This window comes from Elephantulus edwardii, unplaced genomic scaffold, assembly GCF_000299155.1.
Source record: "Elephantulus edwardii isolate Elephantulus edwardi_28Jun2011 unplaced genomic scaffold, EleEdw1.0 scaffold00003, whole genome shotgun sequence".
NCBI lineage: Eukaryota > Metazoa > Chordata > Mammalia > Macroscelidea > Macroscelididae > Elephantulus > Elephantulus edwardii.
The window spans coordinates 19,859,695-19,869,866 of record NW_006399753.1 but is presented as its reverse complement, the minus strand read 5'-3'; positions in this window follow the sequence as shown (position 1 = coordinate 19,869,866).

Below are 10,172 nucleotides of genomic sequence, written 5' to 3'. Positions count from 1 at the left end.
GACTTGACGGCACATAACAACAACAACAAAATGAAAACTATAGTCTTTAAAAAGTGAAATGAGCTTCTTAATAATTTATCTTATTTTTGTTATTATAGTGTTTTTTTAAATATGCATAACAAAACATTTACGAATTCAAAGAGAGTTCCTACATGTAAAATTTAGTGATCTTTGAGTTGTGCAACCATTCTCGGTCTCCATTTCTGTGTTATTCCCCTCACGTTAACCTAAGCTCACAGCTGCCTGAGTTTTCTGTCTTTCTTTCTAGTTGTTTTGTCACTTCGATCTCATGTTATTGCTGTTACATGACTCAGTGACACTATGAGCAGCAGAATGAAACCCTGCCTGCTCCTCCCTCACCCTGACTGTCTGCCCGTTGCTGCAATCACCGTGTCTGTCAATGTCACTCAAGGTCTCTCTTTCGTTGATCTCCTTCTTTCCCCAGCAAGCTATCCTGTTCAGGAACTCACTCCTCCTACCTGTTAAAGGTCTAAGGCTGAAGTTTCATCATCCTTCCTTTAAGGAGCATTTTGGTTGCTCGTCTTCTCAGGTTGATTTTTTTTCTTTTGGCAGTTTATGACATAATTCAACATTTCCCCCAAACTCTGCGATTTAAAAGCATCAGTTTGTCTTCAGGTCTTCAATCCTTCTTATCCATTGTCCAACTATCACATGCATAGGAAGTAGTTGAAAATAGCACGGTTTTCATTGGTCATACCTTAGTCTTTAAAATGACATCTTTCTCTTTAGAATTTTAAAGAGCTTCTGGACAGCAGATTTATCCAATAACTATATGTCATTTCATTTCTTCTCCTTTCATAGGTGTAGATTGTGGATCTAAGTAAAATACAATTCTTCATAACTTTACACTTTTCTCCATGCACTATTTTGCTTATTGGTCCATGTTGAGAATGTTTATTTTTATTATTGAAGTGTAATCTATACTGGAGACTGTATAGCCTTTGAGTTTTATCAACAGGTGTTTCAAGTCTTCTTCATTTTATAAATCAGGAACCAAATAATAACTGATAAGATTCTACAATATTCCAGGTATAAATTAATCTTCAAACAATTCCATGAAATAATTAAACTATACGGTTCATAGTATAGTGAAGTATGTTGTGGTTATGTGCCGTCGAGTCGAGTAATTTGCAACAACTCATAGCGACCCTATGTACAACAGCCCTAAACCCTGCTCTATCCTGTACCAATCGCACTGCCTCTGACACACCCATCCCGATTACCCCAGTCGCTGAATCAGTCCACCTCATAGATGGTCTTCCCTTCCTGCGCTGTCCCTCCACCCTCCCAAGCATGATGTCCCTTTCCAAGGACCTGAACCTCCTTAAAACATGTCCAAAGTATGTCAGAAAAAGCCCCAGAATCCTTGCCTCCAAGGAGTAGTCTGGTTTAACCCTCTCCAGGGTGAATCTATTTGCTTTCTTGGCAGTCCACGGTACATTCAATACTCTTCTCCAGCACCACAGCTCAAAGGCGTCAATTCTCCTTCGATCCTCCCTAGTCATTGTCCAATTCTCTGATGCATAACAAGTGATTGCAAAGACCCTGGCCTGTATCAGGCACACCTTCATCTCCAGAGAGACACCGTTGCTCTTGAGTACTTTAGAGAGGTCCCTAACAGCAGACTTTCCCATCACAATACGTTTCTTGATCTCCTGGCTACTGGTGCCAAGAGTGTTGACCGTGGAGCCGAGCAAACTGAAGCTGTGAACAATCTCAATCTCTTCGCCATCCATCCTGATGCTGCCAGTTGGTCCAGTGGTGAGAATCTTTGTCTTCTTGACATTGAGCCTCAGTCAACATAGTGAAGTATGGAAAGTATAAAATATAAAAGAACAAAACACCAAGATAACACAATGATGTTTTCCATCTCTAGACTAAAGGGATAAAGGAAAGAGGTTATTTTTACAAATCTGGAAATTTCAATGGCAGACCTCTAAACTCTGAGATGGTTGTTACTGTTATGCCTCTGAGTTGGAACAGAATCTTTGCCGACCCTTCAGCAGTCTTCCAGATTCTGTAAATCATTGAGGAGATAGTCCATCTTTCTCTCACTGAATAACTGATGGACTCAAACCATGTGTGTTTGGGTTGAGAGTGAATCTCCATAAGGGTAGGCCATCTGAGCTTCATACTAAGAGGAGAGAAAACTGATTGACAGAGGTTTTCTAGAGAGCCCCTATCTCATAAAGAAATCAGGTTGTGGGGAAAAAGTACTACTGGGCTAATGCTGGTACCTCAGGAACTTGGAGGATTGACCACTGGAGTGCTCAGTCAGACCTCGGGGGTGAGACACTTGCAAAAAGATCCTGAATGTATCTTGGAAATATCAAAAGAATATTGACTGAAACCAATTGTTATTGTTATGTGAAGGCTTGTTGTTACTGTGAAACTTAAAGAAACAAGAAGCTCACAAGACAGAAACTCTTTTTCTAGAAGAGAGAGAGAGAGAGAATCTTCCCTTAAACTGTTGCTGTTGTGTTGTGTGCCATCAAGTTGGAACTTACCCATAGCTGCCCCTCCAGTGGGTTTTCAGAGGCAGTAAATAGCAGCATAGAATTTGGACGCCTGCTTTTCTTTCATGGAGTAGCCACTGGGTTTGAACCCTATGCCTTTGGGATTGCAGCACAGCTTTTTAATCACTAGGCCACCAGAGCATCTTTCCCCTCAAACTAGAGGGGAAAACTAGACTTAGAGTCTCCTAAATTATAGACGAATAGATTCCCATTTGTTAAAGCCATCCACGTGTGCTACCTCTGTTACAGCAGCACTAGATAACTGAGAAAATAAGACTCAGACTCGTTCCACTATGAGACATTAAGATGGCATGGTGTGGGATGTCTCGACATGGAGAATGTTGTCTTTCATTTTCTAGACACTGGCCATCTGTATTATCTATAATTTCACATATTGGAGCTTAATTCCAACGGGTTTTTTTAATTTTTATTTTATTATTTTTGTGTGAGTGTACCGTCAAATTAGATCTGACTGGTACAGGAGGAGATTGTCCCTCCTTCCCCGGCAAAGCATCTGGTGGATTCGAACCATGCGCCTCTGGGACTGTAGTTGCAGCTCCTTACCACTAGGCCACCAGAGCTCCCCAATTCCAACGGTTTTGAGTTTGGAATATCTGTTGTTGAATGTAGTTCTGTACATATTCCCCCACCTTCTCAGTAACTAATTCTGTATTTTCTCAGTTTGGGATATCAATTTTAAAATCCCTTTTAGAAAAAAAAATGCTTTAACTTTCATGTTGAACAGTGAAAACACAAAGGAAGAGTTTGGGATATCAATTTTTAAAATCCCTTTTAGAAAAAAATGCTTTGAATTTCATGTTGAACAATGAAAACACGAAAGAAGAGTTCTACTCTCTTTAGCAAGATAATACAATAATCTGACTGGAAATTATTTTTGCAGTAATTTTGTAACTTCAGAAATATAAATGGAGGCAGACAAAGACTGCTACATTCCCTTTAAAGTGTTATTTATTCTTTTTATTGAGATATAAGGGAAACTTTACAAAGCAAATTGAGGGTTTTTTATTCACTCACATTTTGTTTTGTTTTGTTGTTGTTACGTGCCAACAAGTCGAGTCATAGATGACTCATACCTATAAACGAAAGTCCTGAACACGCATAATTGTCATCATTTTCCTAAGCTCAGAGAATTGCCGGAGGCAAGCTATTTTGGAAGTGGATGCCACTTCTGCTTCCAAGTTTGTTTTAATTGGGGAGCTCCATCAGACACTGTCCACCATGGACAACCATTATCACACTTGATACATCAATGGCCAGTGTTTACCAACACAGCAACCACAAGTTAACTCTGTATAGCAAATTGACAGACCAGTGCTATACTACTTAGAAGAAAGTTTGACTGAAAACAGTTAAAACCAGGCCCAAGGGCCCAAATGCCTTTTTAAATAGGAGGCCAAATCCAATCAGCTCACACCCAATTGCGAACAACAGACTTTATCCAACCTCAACCAAAACAGAAAGCACATCTTTGTGGAATCCAGCTGTTCCACTCATCTTCCCCAACTTTAAAACAGCCCAACTTATTTTACCGCATTAATTATAATACCCACAGTGTAAATGACTACTATTTCCCACTTCAATACTATAAATATTTATTTCCATGAATGTATTTTAAAAAGGAATTTACATGTTTGATGTTAAGTATCATATTAGTTTTGGACAATTAGGCCATTTCAACATTTCTCACCTAGAAATATATTCTTGTTAATCTTTGTCATATTTTTCTATTGGTATCAAAAATATACTCCAACCTCCTCATGAATACACTGTGTTGCATTCTTTGGAGATTCTTTTTGCTCAATTCTTGACCAATGAAATCATGCTAATAAGGGATTACATAGCAGCTATCTGTTCTTGTGTTTTGATGATTTGTTGTTGTTGTCATCATTGTTAATAATTTTTATTTAGGGACATTTGCTAGCTTAATGAACCATGCAATAATCAGGTGAGCTGTGTTTCTCATGAAAAACAAACTGGTTCCAGATGGCGTTAGACACATGGACACAGTAAGTTCTTAAAGAGCTAGTCCTGGTTTTTGCAAGCCCGCGTGTCTCAGGTTTCCACCTGTTTCAAGCTTAAGGCCAACAGGCTTATGGGTTATGAAACAAATAGATGCTGGGAACATCTGGGACCAACTAGATGTTGTTAACAAAACAGATTAAGCAGACCTAAGACTAGGTTAGTCAGTTCATAAATCAACCCTTGAGAGCATCAGGCTTAAACCAAACCCTGAGAAGCTCATACTATAAAATGTCTCTATTTACCATGGAGTTGGATATATTGTTGTTCTTATGTGCCTTTGAGTTGGAACTGACTCATAGCTGACCTTCCAGCAGGTTTCAGAGACTATAAATCACGGGAAAGAAGATTTGCCATCTTCCTCATGCAGAGTTGCTGGTGGATTTGAAAGGCAAGTGGTCTTTGGGTTGGCAACCCAGCACCTTACCACTAAGCCACCAAAGCTTGGTGGATATGTTAGTGTTATTTGCAGTCGAGTCACCTACAACTCATAGTGACCCTATGTATAACAGCTCTGAACCCTGCTCTATCCTGAGCCAACCTCATTGTCTCGGACACACCTCTATGTCTCATTCGGAGTCTTCCTCTTTTGTGCTGTCCCTCCATCCTGCCAAGCATGATGTCCGTCTCCAAGGACTGGCCCTCCTTGCAACATGCCCAAAGTAAGTCAAACACAGCTTCAGAATCCTTGCCTCCAAGAAGCAGCCTGGTTTTACCCTCTGTAGGACAAACCTATTTGTTCTCCTAGCAGTCCATGGTATACTCAATACTCTTCTCCAGAATCACAACTCAAAGACATTAATTCTTATTCTATCATCCCTAGTCATTGTCCAGCTTTCTGATGCATAGCCAGTGCAAAGACCATGGCTTGGATCAGGCACACCTTAGTCTCCAGACTGACATCGTTGCTCTTCAGTACTCTGGAGAGCTCTCTGACAGCAGACTTTCACAATGCAATTCATCTTTTGATTTCCTGGCAGCTGATACCAAGAGTGTTGATGGTGAAGCCAAGCAAACTGAAGGTGTCAACAATCTCGATCTCATCACCATGTATCATAATGCTCCCAGTTGGCCAAGTAGGAATTCTAAAATCTTGAGCCTCCTCTTGGAACCTTGAAATAATTTTATTACTGTAACTCTACCACTGACCAAGAAGTATGAGCAGAAATATCTTTTCCAGAAGAGAAAATAAACTTTTTGTTTTTAAGCACATATAGTAGCTATAAGAAAGAGCCCTGGTGACATACTAAGTAAGTGCTTGGTTGCTATTAGAAAGGTCTTCCTTCAGTATGAACTTTTCTGACTGCTTTGTGGGAGAAAGATGTGGCTGTCAGTTCCCAGGAATAAATCTCAATCAAATCCATTGACACCGAGTAGACTCTAACTTGTAGCGAGCAGATTGTCACATTCATCATTTCCCCTCAAGTCCCTGAATCCCATTCCCTCACAAGGCTGTCCTCACACTGTTGCCCCAGGCTTGCTCATTCCAGCTTTAGAGTCTTCTCTAAGACTTGTTATTTTTGTTTGGTGCCATCAAGTCGAGTATGACTCACAGCGACCCTGTGAACAGCCATCCTGAACCCTGCCCTATCCTGTGCCATCCTTGTCATCTCTGAGACACTAAAGCCCATTGGCTGAAGTCAAGTGTCAATCCATCTCATTGCAGAGTCATCCTCTCCTTCGCTGACCCTCCATCTTTCCAAGCATGATGTCCCTTTCTAAGAACTCATCTTTCCTAGTTACATGTGCAAAGTTTGCTGTTGTTATGTGCTGTTGAGTCGCTAGCGACCCACAGTGACCCCGTGTACAACAGCTTTGATATCTGCTCTCTAAATCCAGTTTCATCATCTCTGACACACCTCATCACTGAGTCAATCCATCTCATCTAGGGCCTTCCTCTCTTGCGCTGTCCCTCTACCCTTCCAAGCATGGTATCTTTCTCCAAGGACTGGTCCCTCCTGACAACATGCCCAAAGTATGTGAACCAGAGCTTCAAAATCCTTGCCTCCAAGGTGCAGCCTGGTTTCACCCTCTCCAGGACATACCTGTTTGTTTTCTTAGCAGTCCATAGTATGTTCAATACTCTTTTTCAACACCACTCAAAGGCATCAATTATTCTTCTATCATCTTTCGTCATTGTCCAGCTCTGTGATGTATAGCAAATAATTATGAGGACCAAGGCATTAATCAGGTGCACCTTAGTCTCTAGTCTGACATCGTATCTTCAGTACTCTGGAGAGCAGATTTTCACAATGCAATTAGTCTTTTGATTTCCTGGATGCTGGTCCCAAGAGTGTTGATTGTAGAGCCAAACAAGCAGAAGCTGTTAACAAACTCAATCTTTTCTCCAACTATCATGATGTAACCAATTGACCCAATGGTGAGAATCTTTGGGTTTTTTGTTTTTGTTTTTTTATGTTGAGTTTCAATACATATTGAAGACTATAGTCCTTGACCTTCTGTAGCAAATGCCTTATGTCCTCCTCAGTTTCAACAAGTAAGGTAGTGTAGTCTGCATAGCGTAGGTTGTTGATGAGTCTTTCTCCAATTTCGATGCTACATTTCTTCTTCTCATAAAAGTCCAGAAACCTGGATGATCTGTTCTGCAAATAGATGGGAGAGGACAGGGTATCCCAGAATTATCTCTTTCTTCCCAATGTAGAGACCAAAAAGAACAAAAAAATCTCAAGAGATAACATGCAATAACAACAGAAATTTATAAATATTAGGAAAAAAATCTATAAAAACTTCATCAAAGAAAAACAGTTGCTCCATAAGTAGAGAAGCATAGCTTCTGAACCTTTGTATTACGTTTTCTTTAAACCAAAGACCCAACAGTACAATCTTCCAAACCAAATAAGATTTTTTCTACCCATTATGAATCTTACACATACACGTGATTACAAAAACAGTAAAAGTTTAAAAAATGCCTCCGCCTGCATTTTGGCCAGCTTAGATATTGGAAAATACAAGAAAGAGGGGGGAAGTTTGTTGTTTTTTTTTAATTAAAATAATTTTCCCAAGACAGATAAAAAAAAAGTGGTGCATATTTCACTGGCCTTGACAGAGTAGTATGAGCTTTGGAACTCAAGAGACCAAGATTTGAATCCTGGCTCAATTATTTATGAGCTGTGTCATTTGGAGAAATTTAATTTTTCATGCTGAGACTCAGTTTCCACTACTGGGAGGAAATTCTAATTTCGCAGGTTTGTTTTTATAATTAATTAAATAAAATAACAAGCACAAGGATCTGGCATGTGGTGGATGTGAACACTGGCTTCCCTTTCCCCTCCTGAAAGGGAGACATACTTTATGTGCTTAGCCTCAAATTTTCTGGTTAATGGGATCATATTTGGATATATCTCAAGTTCAGTTTTCAAGTACAGTTGGTGTAATGTGTCTGACTGTTGGTGTAATGTGTCGTTCATCCTGTTAAGAACGTAGTGCTAGAAATAGAAATGCATCAGGAGATCAGTCCTAGTTCCATCTAAGCCAGACCTCTGGATATCTGATACGTGATTTCAAGATAATGATATTAAGAATATTCAAGATTATTTTAATATTTCATGGAGGTGGTAATCCAAACTCTTCTAGAATAGGTTGCCTTTCTTTGATTTCAGTACAGCTTAGAGGAAATACCATAACTTGAGGCTTATGTTCATTACTGTCAGTACAAAGTTTTCAGGTCCACTTTGCATTTCTCTTTCTCAGTATCCACAATTTTTTTTAATTACAGGAGTTTAGGACTTAGCTGAAGTCCTGAAGATCACAAGTTCTATTGAATGGATTTGTTTCACGTGTTCTGCAGGGCCCCTTCAGCTTTAGGTCATAGTAACTAAGAAAGGAGCAGTTGGGATAAACACTTCTCGCTGCACCACCAGTTGTTTATTACACAGCTTTTCTTTTCCGCTCCCTTTTTTTAATTACTTTTAATGAAAGTTTACAGAGACTTAGAGTTTCTAGTTATTCATTGTTGCACTTTTCTCCTTGCCCACTCCCCACACCCCCAATTAGTTCTTTTTTTTTTTTTAATTAAAACTTTTTCATTCTTATACAATCCCTCTCCCCAAGTCTACTCCATTGTGCAGCCTTCTTTCTGGACTCTTGTCATGACAATAATACCTAATCATATATCTCTTTTAAACAGTTCTCTCCCTCATCTGTTTCAATGCAGTATACATCATTCATCCCCTCCTTCTCTGTCTTCTCTCAACCCCGATGTCAGTCCTGTTTTACAACACTGTCATTAGGCAATATTTGTCCTTTTGTGACTGAGATATTTCACTCAGCATAATGTCCTCCAGGGTCACCCATTTTGTATAATATTTCATTATTTCCTTGTTTTTCTATCCAGCGTATTGTATGAATATACCAGAGCTTTTTCTATCCATTCATTTGTTCATGAGCACTTGGGTTGTTTCCAACTCTTTGCTATTGTGAACAAAGCCACAATAAATGTGGGTGTGCATATATTTGCTTGGGTGGAAGTTGTGGTTTCTGTAGAGTATATTCCCCGCAGTAGAATTGGTGGGTCAAATGGTATTTCTATTTGCAACTTTTTGAGAAGACGCCATACAGCCTACCATAGTGGTTGCACCATTTTACACTCCCACCAACAGTGAATAAGGGTTCCAGTTTCTCTGAAACCTCACCAGCATCTGATGTTTGCTGTTCTGTTAGATTCTGCTATTCTGACTGAGGTGAGATGATATCTCACAGTTGTTTTGTACACAGCTTTTCTAAGCTTCAGTTGCTGCTTCTATCAGTTGGAAAGCAGATGTGTCTTTACTTCTTAGGGTGTGAAGTGTGGTGCTTCGAGGATAACAGTGTTTCCCATCCTCCTTTTCTTCATCCCTCTGCAATCACCTTTCCAAATGGCAAATTCTCATTACTTGTTTTTCTCCTAGACAACAAGTTCTTTGCAACTTCAATCATTTAATTTATGATTATTTTTTTCTTACTGGAAGTTGATCTGTTCTAGGTACACCATGCCGAGAAGTCACAGGGTGACAGTATTTTATGAAAGACGTAGATAATTTTTTTCTATGTTCTTTTAAGGTAGTTTCAATGTTGAAATATTTATTTCTGCCCTTTTTTAAAGGAGGGTGCTAATGTCATGTTGTTTTGATTTTAATGAGATCTGGTCAGAAAGTTGAACCTTTGGCGGCTCCTTTATGAAACACCAACCCCAACTGTTTTACGTTCTGCAGGTGCTATGTAAATGTCAAATATTAATGTTTTACTATCTAGTAAAAGAGATGAAATGAGATTTTTGTTGCTGCTTATTTCATAGGCTGAACATAAGACTGACTCATTGTCCTTTTGATTATTCAGCTGCAACGTTTCTTTGCTTTAAAAGAAAAGTACAGTGAAAATGCCAGGAATGTTGTCATATTAATAATAAGAGCAGAGTTAACATTGACAGAGTGCTTGGGAGGCACAGCGCTCTGTACTAAGGCTTCTTCACGTTATCTCCTTTAATCCCCAAATGCAAGCTAATGGGAATTTTAAAACTTTAAAGAACTTACTGGGGCATAAAGAACCAGTGAGTGGAGACATGGAAAATTGGATCTGAGTTGATTCATTACCATAGTC